General features: G+C 51.1%; 1 pseudogene; it reads left to right on the plus strand.

The window, feature by feature from the left end:
- Positions 1-4,641: 4,641 nt before the first annotated feature.
- LOC149355861 (uncharacterized) lies at positions 4,642-13,079 on the plus strand (annotated as a pseudogene).
- Positions 13,080-14,060: the final 981 nt, after the last annotated feature.

The following is a 14,060-nucleotide window of genomic DNA, read 5'->3' on the forward strand; positions in this document are numbered from 1 at the left end:
GCTGTTTGAAGGCTCGATGATATCGTTGGCCAACATCTTGTCCACCTCCCGCTGGATGACCTGGCGCTCTGGTAGCGACACACGATAAGGACTCCGGTGTATAGGTCTTGCATCGCCGGTGTCAATGCGGTGAGTCACTACCGATGTTTGACCCAGAGGAGCAGAAGCGAAGTCAAAAATGTCGGTGTAGGACACCAAAAGGTTGTGAAGATCCTGTGCATGCTCGGGGCTCAGGTCAGAAGCAATCATCGCAGAAATGGATTGCGGAACTTTGGCCGGGATGTCGGGCGCTTGAGAGACAGTAGAAGGCGGTCCAGATGAGAGAGCAGTGACGGTACAGTCAGTGAGAGAAGACAAAGTAGCAAGCGATATGCCTGCAGGAAGAACTTGTGGTGACAAGCTGATGTTGAGGACAGGAAGGTAGGTGCTATTCTTGGTGACGCTCACGATGAGGTGCGGAAGAAAAACATTGCGGGAGAGAACGACATCGGCGAGTGGGCGGGCAAGGTAATCCCCATCAGGAACCGCAGGAAATGCTGACATAGGCAGATAAACGGCAGAGTCGGCGGGCAGGCGAGCGTACTCGATGGAGCGAAGGCGGGGCGTGGAGCTTGAGGGTGTGTCGGCTGAGCTGAGAGGCAGGTTCAATCGTAGAAGGCCGCTGGAGCAGTCGATAAGGGCAGAGTGAGGGGTTAGATAGTCTAGACCAAGGATCACATTGTGAGGGCAGTGTTCGAGGACGGTGAACAAAACTGGGATGTGATGATCGGCAAGAGTGACGCGGGCAGTGCACAGGCCAGTGACGGCAGCAGTGCTGCCATCGGCAACACGAACGGTGGGCGAAGCGGCAGGGGTCTGAACTTTTTTGAGGCGACGGCAAAAGGATGAGCTAAGAACCGAGACTTGGGCGCCAGTGTCAATGAGGGCAGAAACAGGAGCACCGTCCACAAAAACGTCGAGCAGATTACAGGGCGAAGGCTGGGTCAGTAGAGGATTTTCAGGTCGGGGCACCAATGCAGCATCACCTCCGGGAGCTGCACTGGCTAGTTTCCCGCGAAGCGGCCTGCAGAGAACGGTGAGTAACTGCGGTGCGGAAGAGGTGAGCGGGAACAGTGGGCTGTCGGGGAGGGAGAGCGGCTGGTTCTACGAGGAGGCGGTGTGGACTCGGCGCTGGGTGGGTCATTCCGAGGCGTGAAGCGACGGGGTCCATAGTCATAACGGCGGCCGACGTAGGGCAAAAGTCGGGGAGGTGCGGACCAACGGCTGCGGCAGTGGCGAGAGATGTGGCCTACGCGCGAGCACGTAAAGCAGATCGGCCGGTCGTCAGGGGTACGCCACTCATCCGGATTGCGATACCTTGTGTAACTTGGGACGAAGGTGTTGCGGGCCGTAGCAGTAGCGACCACGGGAGACATGGGGCTCGCACTCCGAGGTTCGACGGGACGATGGCTGGAGGGCATGCCCAAGTTGGCGACCTCCTGGCGGACAACAGCTTGAATAAGGGATATTGTGGCCAGGGTGTTGTCCGACAAGGGCGCGTTGGTCATAACAGGAGCCAGGGCCTCCAGTTCACGACGCACGATGCGAGTCACGTTGTCGGGGTTTGAAGGCTGCCTCAGTGTCGGCAGATCCTCGCACGTGGAACTAGCAGCTGTGTTAAGGCCCGTTCACACTTGCCCAAAAATCCGGCGAGCGAAGCGGATTCGCTCGCCGCAAAAACAAGGGCCTGTTCTCACTTGTTCACGCGCGAGCGAGGCGGATCCGCCGTGCCGCTGCTGTTTCTCGCCTTTCCACACCGCTTCGCTGATAGCGGCATACACAGATATAGTGACAAAAGAGCATAAATTTACGCTGCGTATGTACCATAAGCGTATGCATGCTTACGTACGTTAAACGCAGGCGGGTGGTGGTGGTGGTGTAAACTTTATTGCCCACGACAAATTACAGGTGGGGGGCAGAGCCCCCCTCATGGCCTGCGGGAGTGGCCCACACAGTGGGTTCCTCTCTTACAAATGGTGTGCCAGACCCTGGAGGGCCAGCCTGTTAGAGGCACTGGTGATGGCGAGTCGTTGGTCTTGGAGTGCTGAACTGGACATCAGCTGTTCCCAGTAAGTGAGTGCCACCTCTGGGGGAGGGGGGTGCGGGTAAGTGGAACAGGTTAGCAGAACATGCAGAAAGTCGCCTGGCTTGCCACATAGTCGACAGGAGGAGGAGAATAGGTCAGGGAAGCGTCCGTGCATGACTATCGGGTATGGGAGTGTGCGAGTTTGAAGCCTGCGCCAGAAAGTTGATTGCGTGGTTGATAGCGAAGGGTGAGGAGGTGCGTATATCTGTCTGTTGGAACGATAGTGTTTTAGGATGTCACTGAAATTTAACAGGCACTCCCCTTCGACGGAGGAGGCGGTGTGCTCACCCGCCCGGAGGGTAACATCTCGGGCGAGGGCATGCGCCTCCTCGTTTCCGGGTAGTCCGGCATGTGCTGGCGCCCAGATGAGCGTTACGGTTCTGGAGGGATTCCAGCGTCGGAGTATGCTGCTGGCTTGCCGAGAGATACGACCAGTGCTATAATTTAGGATTGCTGTTTGCGAATCGGATATAATTTTGGTAGCGGCTGAAGAGGAGATGGCTAGAGCGATAGCCGCATCCTCTGCCGTGGTTATGGATGAGGTAAGAATGGTTCCTGCCGTGATGGGGCGGCCGTCACTGCGAACAGCCACTATAGCTGCTTGTGCGCCTGATGCGTAGAGCGAGGCATCAGTATATGCTACATTGGGATCCTCTCCGTAAGCTCTGTGTAGTGCCCGGGCCTCTCTGCGCTTTTGATCGCGCTCCGGGTGCATGTGTTTAGGGAGGGGGGGTATCTGAACTGCAGCTCTTATGGGAGTGGGGATTGTGTCAGTGCCGGGTATAACGCCGACAGGCGATATGCGAAGAGACTGCAGCAGAGCTCGTCCTGCAGGGGTGCGTGTGAGTCTGGCTAGTTGTGCCGTTTTGGTGGCCTCACAGAGTTCCTCGAAAGTGTTATGTATTCCTAGTCGAAGAAGGCGCTCTGTGGAAGTGCATGGGGGAAGGCGTAAAGCTGTGCGCGTACTGCTCCGAATGAGGCCGTCTAGGCGTTCTCTATCTTTCGCTAAGAGGGGCAGATACGGTAGTGCATATGTTATTCTACTGGTGAAGTAAGCCTGTGTTAGTCGAAGCGTGTTTGGTTCCCGTAGGCCCGATTTTCTGTGTGCCACACGTTTGATGAGCCTAGTGGCTTGTTGTGTGTGCGTGTGTAGGCGCATTCTCACTTTTAGTTCAGCGTATGCTAGCACAGACGCCAAAATAGACTTTACCTATAGTGGCGCCACCTGGTTGTCAGGGCGGGAACCATTACTGTCAAAAAACCGACTCTGCTGTTAAGCCTAGAAGCGGCAGAATCGTCACTCTGAATAAAAAAAATAAAGCAAGTTTATCACTTATACGTCTTTGTAGAGGCGAGATGAGTCGAAGCGAAAGACTTGTGCCGAATTTCTGGCCAGTGAACGCACTGAAAAAGGCAGCAACAACGAGAATTCAATCCGAAGCGACGGGTCCGGCTTCGAAGAGCGCCGCCATGTTGGTCGCCGCGCGGCGGAAATGGGTCCAGCCCGATCGCCCTCGTCGCGCCGCTTTCCGCGTCGCTCGGCGTCAAAAGCGGCCGAATCCGCTTCGCTCGCCGGATTTTTTGGCAAGTGGGAACGGGCCTTTAGGCAGGCGGTCAAAGCGGTGTGCAATGCGCCGGTGCTTGGCCTGCTCAAAGCGTCGATACACCTGCAAAACGGAGTCAACCGTAGAGCAGTCCCGGCATAGAAGAAGGTGGAAGGCATCGTCGGCAATGCCTTTAAGAATGTGGCCTACCTTATCGTCTTCGGTCATGTTGGGATCGACCTTTCGGCACAGTGCCAAGACGTCTTGAATGTATGTAATATATGATTCAGTGGCCGTTTGGGCGCGAGCTGCAAGTTCTTTTTTGGCAGCAAGCTGACGGCCAACTGGTTTCCCAAACAGGTCGTGGAGCTTCTGCTTGCAGGCATCTCACGTGGCAATCTCTCCGTGGGTTTCGAACCAGACGCGTGCGGTGCCGGCAAGATAAAATATCACATTGGCCAGCATCAGCGTGGTGTCCCACCTGTTGTGCTGGCTAACACGCTCATAAAGCGAGAGCCAGTCCTCGACGTACACGCCATCTGTACCGCAGAATGCGCCCGGGTCGCGAGGGTGGGCTACGACGACAGTTGGCGTGGCAGGCGCAGACGGAGGGGCCGGGTCGGTAGTCGTCTCGCCGGTTCGGCCCGTCGTCTCGTCGGGTCGTCGCATGTCGGCTCGAACCCGCGACCTCCACCAAAAGATGTTACGGGGATGTTACGGCGGTAAGTCTATATTGACGGCTGCTCTGAGATGGCCAGCACTCAGCTCAGACACCGGCCCAGCTACCAACTGGCAACGTCGTCGTCGTTCAGCGCACCGCCACTTCTTCGTTCACGATTCGTCCACTTATTGAGTAACCAGTTCATTGGTAACAATATATATATATATATATATATATATATATATATATATATATATATATATATATATATATATATATATATATATATATATATATATATATATATATATATACGGGAACAGCAGTCTTTGGTGAACTGTGTGAAAAGGACTGGAGCCCAGTTGGCAGGTGACAGCGGCGCAGATTCCCCTGGCTACAGTGCTAAATACGGCAGATACTCACTGCTGGACACTCCATTGAATCGTATAATTGACATGCAACTTGTACAGGCAAGAGCTCTTTTCGGTTTTGACACGTACAGTATATTGGCTCCGATCAGATTAAACTTTTCTTTCCCTCGACCTCCCGTTGCAGTCCAATGAAGTTTCCAGCAGTGGTGGCATGGAATTAGAAGGCCTAAAGAGGGCACTGAAGGGCCTTGATGACAATAATGTCCGTGTGCTCGAGATAGTCACCGACAGGCACACTCAGGTGCGCAGCCACATGCGACAGCACCGGCCAGATATATAAACTCAGTTTTAGAAATAACCCTTGTACTCGAAGTACAGCGAGAGAGATAAAAACCGTTCAGTCACATGCCTTTATTGTCTAGCCAAACAGATGAAATAAAATCTTTGTTCATTTGCTCCACTGTACGCTGCTCGAACGCTCTATACAAGTGTGCTTACCTCTATACGTCTATAATTTCTGATCACTGCAGACTTAGCCCTGCTGTTCAGTGCATGTAGAGTGGTCATATTGTGCATACATATTGTATGCGTATATCGTATGTTCATTTTCAGGTTTGTACTGTTCTAGCGCTAAAATCCCTGGTCCCACATTTCGCCGGTGTTAGTCTATGGCATCTGGCAGGCTAAAGGCAGCCTGCTTGCAAGCCAGCCATCCAGACAGTATCCTATCTAAGATATCACCGACGTTTGTCTGAAACCTCTGGCAGACTGGTGGCAGGAAGGTTGGCTGCCTTGAGTGGGTTTTGGTTCTTAACCAGGAAAAGCAGTGCTAGCGCACCTAATTCACATTTGGTCACCTATGTAGATTGGCTGCCATTTTTTGTCCGTGCACGGTGCTATTGACTGCATTATTTTTTAGAGTATAAATCAATGTAGTGTACTCATCATTTCACAAGACTACCTCTCAAGTGCATGATGGCTTTTTCAGTGAAGTGGGTTTGCCAGTTGCTTTTAAGCAGAGCAGTCCAGAATAGTTGCCTAGTTTCCTCATTTCTTCTTTTTTCTCCAGGGCTGAAAAAAAAGCTGCACGCTGTCTCTCGGGCACGAGGCTGTGGTGTGATAGAAGAGTGGGTGACTTCTATCATCAATCACCTCTATTTTTCCGTCAAGATTGCTGCTTGGAGACAACAGACTGCTGCAGAAAGAGGTGAGCTCGCGGTAACCATCTGGCGGTCACTCCTCAACCACATGCAGAACAAGCACTGTGGCCGCAGTAAGGAGTATGCCGACTGCGAGCATGGAGACCTCTTACCCAGGAAGTGGATTTTTCAGGTACTTCTATCGGACCTGTTGACTTGCCATTTGTATCAAAGGGATATCTTTCAGTGTTATTACGCAGGACGAATAACTCTTATCAGTCACTAATGACACTTCCAAACTTGATGATAGTTCGGTTGATGCATTGCAAGCAAGAAGAGTGCGTGCCTGCTCATTGCTCTACTCTTCATTATTTATTGTTACACTAACCCTTCAGAATGTTTCTTCTTGCATTTATGTTGTATCCTTGAATTTTATGCCGCCAGGTACTGATGCCTTTGAGAAGCTGCGTGGCGTGGTTGAAAACCATCGCCTGCTTGCGGACATCAAGCAGGTGTCACCAGCTTGCCAAACTTCAAGTCTGGAGTCATTCCATTCCCTACATTCCCTACTGCATCGGTTTGCTCCAAAGAGCTACACATTTTCTTTTCATGGAATGCTCGCAAGGTATGAAGATATCAGTTTCTTCAATACGCCTCAACAGTACATTGGTGTAATTGTGTGCTAAATATTATAAACCGCCAGACTTTTGTGTTAAGTGCACCTGCATTGCTGTACAACTAAACACTTTGTTGTTCATGCATAGAGCTATCACTATTTACCAAAGTTAGGGCGGACAGTATACACAAGATTTCTCATTGTGAAATTTGCAATCATGGAAGTTGGTGTAGCTATATATGAAATTAGTGCAACTCCATGTGACCGCAAGTTGGAAAATGCGACAAGGTATTCTGTCTGACTGCACTTTTTCTTGGGTTTGCTACTGTGCCGATAACCCCCTTGCTTCATAGAATTCTTTTGGCTTCCCCTTTAACAATAAAGGACTTTCAATTTTATTGAATTCTGGAATAACATTCTCGCATGAATACCTGCAGTGACAGTCATGTCTGTTATAAAGAAGTCATAGAGATGCTGCTTTACAGCACTATGAGGCTCATGAAAGAGTGAGCAGTGATTACTGAGAAACATGTTTTGTCCAAGATGCACCGATGCTAAGAGCTGCAATAAGTTTATGATCATGTGCAGCAGTAAAGCAACACACAAAAGAAAAAAATGGCTGGCATTTAGGACAGAAATGCACCGGGCTGAGGCAGACAGCTCCGGGCTCTCCACAATGTATGACAAAGCATTTCATCGCGTTTTCCAAAAAAAAAGATTGGGGCACTTAAGCTTTGAAACGATAGCTTTAAAGGGCGAATCCCTGGGAGTCTTCATAGTACTCCTGGCATAGTGGTGCAGCGGTTTAAAGATGCCGCACTGCCCAGGATGGCAGGTGCTTCCTCCGTCCAGACTTGAGCGACCCATGTTGCTCCCCGAGCAACCTTTCGAGACCAGACCCGTCATTAATTTAAATGCCACCTGCCACGGTGGTTAGATTGCCCACCATCCGGTAGGCAGATTGTGATGGCGCCTAAAATCAACATTGCTCCTCACATTCGGCCTTTCGTGACGTCAGACCAGAACCCCGAATTGATTGATTGATTAAACTCTGCCTCTCCCGTAACCGAGAGTAGAGTAAGCATGAAATGTTTACGGGATTAATGTCATCTCGGTGGACACCCGAACCGCACCGTACAGGAAGGGAGGAACGCCACCACCCGTTCAGCGCGATGCCTTGCCATTTGAACGCAAGGTTTTTTCAGGAAAGGAAATGGCGCAGTAATTCTCTGCATCTCGGTGGACACCCGAACCGCACCGTAAAGGAAGGGAGGAACGCCACCACCCGTTCGGCGCGATGCCTTGCCATTTGAACGCAGCGCTTCTCCCCCGGGCCCCTGTGCGCCTGCGCGGCTTTGCTTCGATGCGCGAAGCCCCTAAGAGATCACGTATGACAACGAAGTGTATCGTGACATTTATGTGCTTTTTGCACGCGTTATTAGAAATCGGAAATTATAATTCCGTGCATTATCAAACGCACAGCTCAACTGATATCTTGATAAACATTGAGAAGGCACTGGCAGCAGTTATTTTTCGTGACTCCTTTGGAGACCAACCGGCGCTTGCATGCCGGTCGCGTAGGAGGGCTTAGAGAGTCTCGTTAAATCTCGTTAAGTCTCGTACGGTGCCCGGATGTTCTCGTTTCAGAGCCCGGATGACTGGAATTCAGTGCCCGGATGACTGGAATTCAGTGCCCGGATGACTGGAATTCAGTGCCCGGATGAGTGGATTTCAGTGCCCGGATTATAGCTCTCGGTCTCGGCGTGACGTCACCACACTGCCGACAACGGGAGCTAAAAGCATTTCATGCTTAAAAGTGTTTAAAGGTTTGCTCTCCTTGCAGCTTGCATGTAGGCATGCTTTTTGCAAAACTGGATGCAAAGTATGTTCTCCTTAGCAGTTGTGTAGGTTGTGGTGTGCACTTTTGATATTCAGCATCTTTTTGCACAGGTCAGAACTGGCCGCTCTGCACTACAACGAGAATGCGGACAGGGTTCAACGCAGAACTGCCATGCGAAGGCGTCAGTGAGCAGTGAAACACCCCAAAGCCAGGAAAGGCAGCCCAGTGGCATGCCCAGTCAAAGAGCCTGCAACTTTTGGTGCGTATACAACTGCAGGGGGAAGGCAAAACTTGAATGCCTACAGTTAAAACAGCATATCTAGCCCACTTTTTGCTGCAGATGCGTGCACGAAAGATTATACGAAAAATGATATTGCTTGCACCAATAGCCTTGAAGCAGTTGTGGCATGCACAAGCTGCTTCCAGCGTTACTGTACACCAGGAGGGACCACGCAGGTCGACACAAGCACGGGCTGTCGTATACCATCTTTTTTGTTGAAGTTACTGCTGTGTATAAGTTGCACCCGTGTGTAAATGACAGCTTCGCACAAAAATACGCACATTATCGCACTAGTGTACAGGACACACCTGTTCGCACATTCAGTAAGCACTGTAAAGACGCATTGGGAGAACTTTTTCCAAGAGTTTGCGATAAAAATATATGCTTCTGGCAGCTGCAGTATGCAGACATTCCTCAAACTGTGGCCCGCATGCCTGCAGTCACCCTTTTTCGTAAGCTTCATTAAGCGCATAATGTTGTCCCATGGATGACATTTCTAAAAACTTTTCTTTCCGATCATGGTTACTGGCCGTGGTAAAAAATGTGGCTCAGTGTGGCGCCCACAGCTGAATACAACACTGTGCTATCATCAACTTTTTCAGAGACAATTTCACCTTACTCTAGACCAACCTATGGTTCACTGGGACTTTTGCAGCTCAGCTCTTTGCAAAGTGCAAGGTTTAGAGAAATGCAGTTATTTTTCAGTGACGTGTTTAGAAAAGCTGCTTCTGTGCCATGCAGCAGCTATTTTTCTCAAGGATGCCAGAGGAGAGCAGGAAGCTTCAGTGTCATGTGTTTTCAACTTGTAAAAGCAATTTGGGTACTATTAAACTAAATACCTACACTGCTGCCTTGTGTACGTAAAGAAAGCAGAGAGACTGCAGGAGAAACCCTCATACTTTGTTTTTTGAATGAAGTTTGATATGTTTTTTTCATTGCTTTGTGTGTGCCTGGTGCAGGTTATGTTGGGCATCTGCTGGAAATTGTGGATGAGCTGGTGGAGAGTGGCAGTTTTGGGGCATCGCATTTGACAACTTTGCCTTGCCCACCGCCACCACTTGCAAGCGCTTTTGGAGCAGTGGACAAGGCAGCGCTCGTGCGGAACCACCTTTCAAGGTTTGAGTCGGATGAAGGCCGAGCTAGGCGCATGGAACGCACCAGTGATGAGGGTGCATGATGAGTCACACACTGTCACGTCTATGGTGGTGGCAATCTGTGTCAGCAACTTCCCACAGGTTGTGTTGAGGAAGCTTGTGTATATACTGTGTTTACCCGAGTATAACATGCCCCTGAATCTATGATGCCCAATTTACATGACCGAGAAAAGGAAAAACTTGAAGCCCCACTTCTCACATGCATGTGATTGCCACATAAGAAAAAAATGACATTTTGATATTTTCAGGTGGGAACAGGGTTTTATTCGCCTGAACTTTGTTCACTGTCGCTCTCGGACTGGTCCTTCTCACTCTCTGACCAAGTCTTGTCCTCAGTGCCGTCCATGGCATTAGAAATCCACATTTCTTGAATGCCTTCACAACCATAAGTGATGGGATCCCAAGCCAAGCTTTGGCCACCCACCTAGCCATTTCCTTGATTGAGGCATGCTTCAGCCTATTGCTTCAGCCATTCATTAGCCACTCGCTATGAAGTGCCCGAATGTGCTCTTTCATGGGCTTGTTGATACATACATCCTGTGGGTGTAGTTGAGAGGACGTTTCAGTGTGGCAAGCTGCAAGCTTTTCTTTGACATGCCAGTCTAAGTGGTCCTTGAAGGCATCCAGAACAAGCATGGAGCAGAGTCTGAACGAACAAACGTAGCGTTTAAAACAGGACACAGAAAGATGAGGACAGGACGGGGCTACAACTTACAACTGAATGAAATCGATAAACGAAAGACACATCCCTTCTCGAGCAAATACACGCATGCGCAAACTTTAAAAAATGACAAAACTGTGATAAACTAGAAAAAACCGGTAAAAGAAAAAGAAAAAGAGATGAAAAGGCGTGGAATAGCCACCGGTCATGAAACTGTTTACAAACATTAAGTGCGTCTTAGAAAGTCTCTTTCTTTTTCCATTAGATAAATAGATGGTGTGCTAATGCATGTGTCATTACCGCGTTGTGATATTTCATGAGCTTCCAGGATTTCCCTCGCCAATTGATCTTTACCCCTTCCTAAAATCTTCGTGCGGTTCAAAGAGGGAAAGCAACCTGGGCAGCTCTTGCAATGCTTTGGCAAGTGCTCTTCAGTTTGCTGACGAAGCGAAGATGCGTGTTCACTCAGCCTCACGTTTAGACATCTGCCCGTCTGCGCAATGTGCCCAATGTACAGCAGAGCCCCAAAGTAGTGCCTGGCCTCTTGCACCAGACACAGTCTGTACAGTCGAGACGAGGTCAGTGTGCACCCAATGCTTCTCGTTGGCATGCGCTATGGTGCTTTGCAGAAAGTGCACAGGCATGGGGCACTGTATTGTATTTGAACAAAAGAAAAGGAGCCAATTTAGTACCTTATGCTGTACAGGCCAGCACTGGGGCTACCTGGGCCTTCTCGTTGCTGGACGTTAGCACGCGAACTTGTTCCGCCCCTGTCGACTCCACTGTGTTATTGGGGGGGGGGGGGGGGGGGCATATCAAAATAGACTGGAGGCTTGTTGTGTTGATGTTGCCGATCTGCCCAAGTTGGTATGTGTTGCTGTGCCGCAGCGATACAACATCTCAGTGAAATGAAATAACCTTCTCCTCGAAAGCTTTCGGCAGCTTCTGGCGAGTTCAATTTTGGCTTTCGAACCATTTCTTGCTAAAGCACAAGGTAGAGGAACACCTTCATCTCTTTTTTAGCCACTGGGCCCTGATTCTTGAGGGTAGAGGCTTTGGGAAATAGCTGAAATTCTTTTTTCAGTAATTTTTGAGGGGTTTTGTAGCAGCACCACCAGCCGTGCAGAGGACAGGTGGCAGCGGCCGCCGTTGATGATGACACCGAGGTGCATCCTGGTTGGACCTCCTTCTCGCGCTGGAGCCTCTCGCGATTCTGTTCTGGCTGGCTCAAGGCAGCGCATCGAACCTTGGCACTACTGCCAATAAATCAGCCGATATTTGCCTCATCCCGGCCTCATACTGCTTGACGCGACAAACTGGCGACTACGGATGTCAGCTCGAACACCCGCACGCAGCATGGCCAAAGCCTGCACCCTGTCCTGTGGTGGCACCTCTGGCCATGTTTCTACGCTGCCTCTTCGCCTTCCCACATTCTCGGCTGCCGATCCTTAGCTGTGGCTCGCCCAAGTAAGCATCCAGTTCTCTGTGGCATGCATCACTTCCCAGACGCAGAAGTTTTACCACGTTGCTGCATCGCTTCCACCCGAAGTTGCTGCTGAGGTACATGATCTTCTCACAACCTCGGCGCCCTTTGACACGTTGGCTGCTGCACTCATCAAGTCAACAACAACGTCAGAGTACCGCCGCCTGCAACAGCTCATCTGCTCCGAAGAACTGGGGGATCGCAAACCTACACAGCTGTTGTGGTGGCTCGAGCAGCTCTTGGGTGACAAGGCTACCACCACCTTCGACCATGCCTTCCTGTGTGAGCTGTTCCTGCAGCGCTTGCCCTCGTCAGTTCGCATGGTGCTCATCGCTGCCCACGGTTTGTCTTTTGAGCAGCTCACCGAGCTTGCGGATTCCGTCATGGACATCTCCTGTTCCCCGGTTTCTCTCGGCGCTGTGTCGCGACCCCTCACCCCGCCGTCATCTTTTCCCTCCCGATTGGGCCTCCAACGCCTTCGTGATGAGTTCCACGCCCAGATTACCCGTCTCTCTTTCTCGGCGGCGGGCGTCACCTGACCGGCATGGCCCACCACCACCTGCTCCAGCCGTCGAGTGCTGGTACCATTGCACCTTCGGGGACAAAGGCGCGTTGGTGCTCTCCACCCTGTCGTTTCCAGGGAAACTCCCACGGGCACCACTAGAAGCGGCGAGTGGTGTCGGCACGGAGGCCACCTGCTTATCCTTCATTCGCACTTCTAGCCTCCGCACTTCTAGCCTCCAATTTCTAGTGGACCCCGGGGCAGAGGTGAGCATCTTACCCCGCACCCTTACATCGTCACTCCCCACCATTCTCGCCCACAGCTCCAAGCTGCCAATCTCACCCCCATCGCTATGTATGGAGGACATGCCCTCACAGTAAATTTGGGCCTCCGACGTGTATTTTGGTGAGTTTTCCTGGTCGCCGACGTGCGCTATTCAATCCTAGGAGCTCATTTCCTGTGCCACTACAATGTGCTGGTCAACATGCACTGCAAGCGTCTCGTGGACATCATGACGAACTTCCCTGTTCAGGATCTCTATCTTCGAGGACCGCTTGCCTCTATGCCCAGCGTACCCCAGGCGTCCTTTGAGACCATCCTGGACGAATACCCGTCCCTAATCTGCCCATCCTACTTCTTACTGCCCGTCCAGCACCAGGTCACGCACCACATTGGGGCCACCGGCCTGCCTGCGCACGCTTGACCTCGGCGCCTTGCTCCAGACCGGTTCCAGATTGCCCGCAACAATTTCGAGCCCATGCTTGAACTCAGCATTATCCGACCCTCCCCTAGCCCCTGAGCCTCACCTCTCCACATGGTACTGGAGAAATCACCGGGGGCTGGCGGCCATGTGGTGATTACCACGCTCTCAACAACGCAACAGTTCTGGGCCGTTATCCCATACCTCGCATCTCGGATTTCACAGCATTGCTGCATGGCGCCACCATTTTCTCCAAAATTGACCTGGTCAAAGCCTACCACCACATCCCTGTGGAACCATCTGACGTACCCAAAACTGCCTTCATTACACGCTTCGGCCTCTTTGAATATATCCACATGCCCTTCTGCCTCCGTAACTCAGGACAAACATATCAACGCTTTGTGGACACCGTAATTCGGGGTCTTCCCTTCTGCATGTCTTACATCAATGATCTCCTCGTCTTCAGAAGCAATGATGAACAACACTTGCAACACCTCTGGCAGCTTTTCCACGTCTCTCTGAATATGCCCTCATCATCAACAGAGCCAAGTGTGAATTTGGCAAGTCGGAGCTCGACTTCCTCGGCCACCGCGTTCACCGCTCGAGTACCCGTCTTCTCCCATCCAAAGTCAAGGCCATTCAAGAATTGCCGCAGCCTACTTCAATTCACAAACTCCGTGAATTTCTTGGTGTTAACAATTTTTATCGCCGATTTATCCTTCACTGTGCAGCCCTCCTCAGACAATTGATAGGCATGCTTCAAGGCAAGAAAGCCAAGTCTGCACAACTTATGTGGTCTTCCGCCGCTCTAGAGCCTTTCGAAGTTGCCAAAGTGAAGCTATCCAATGTCGCCCTCCTGGCACATCCTCGTCCTGATGCACCACTACACCTCATGACCGACACCGGCGTTGGAGTGACCGACACCGGCGTTGGAGTGACCGACACCGGCGTTGGAGTTGTACTTCACCAGCTCGTGGATGGTGC

This window comes from Amblyomma mixtum, chromosome 3 (genome assembly GCF_055824585.1).
Source record: "Amblyomma mixtum isolate Tamu chromosome 3, ASM5582458v1, whole genome shotgun sequence".
Lineage (NCBI taxonomy): Eukaryota > Metazoa > Arthropoda > Arachnida > Ixodida > Ixodidae > Amblyomma > Amblyomma mixtum.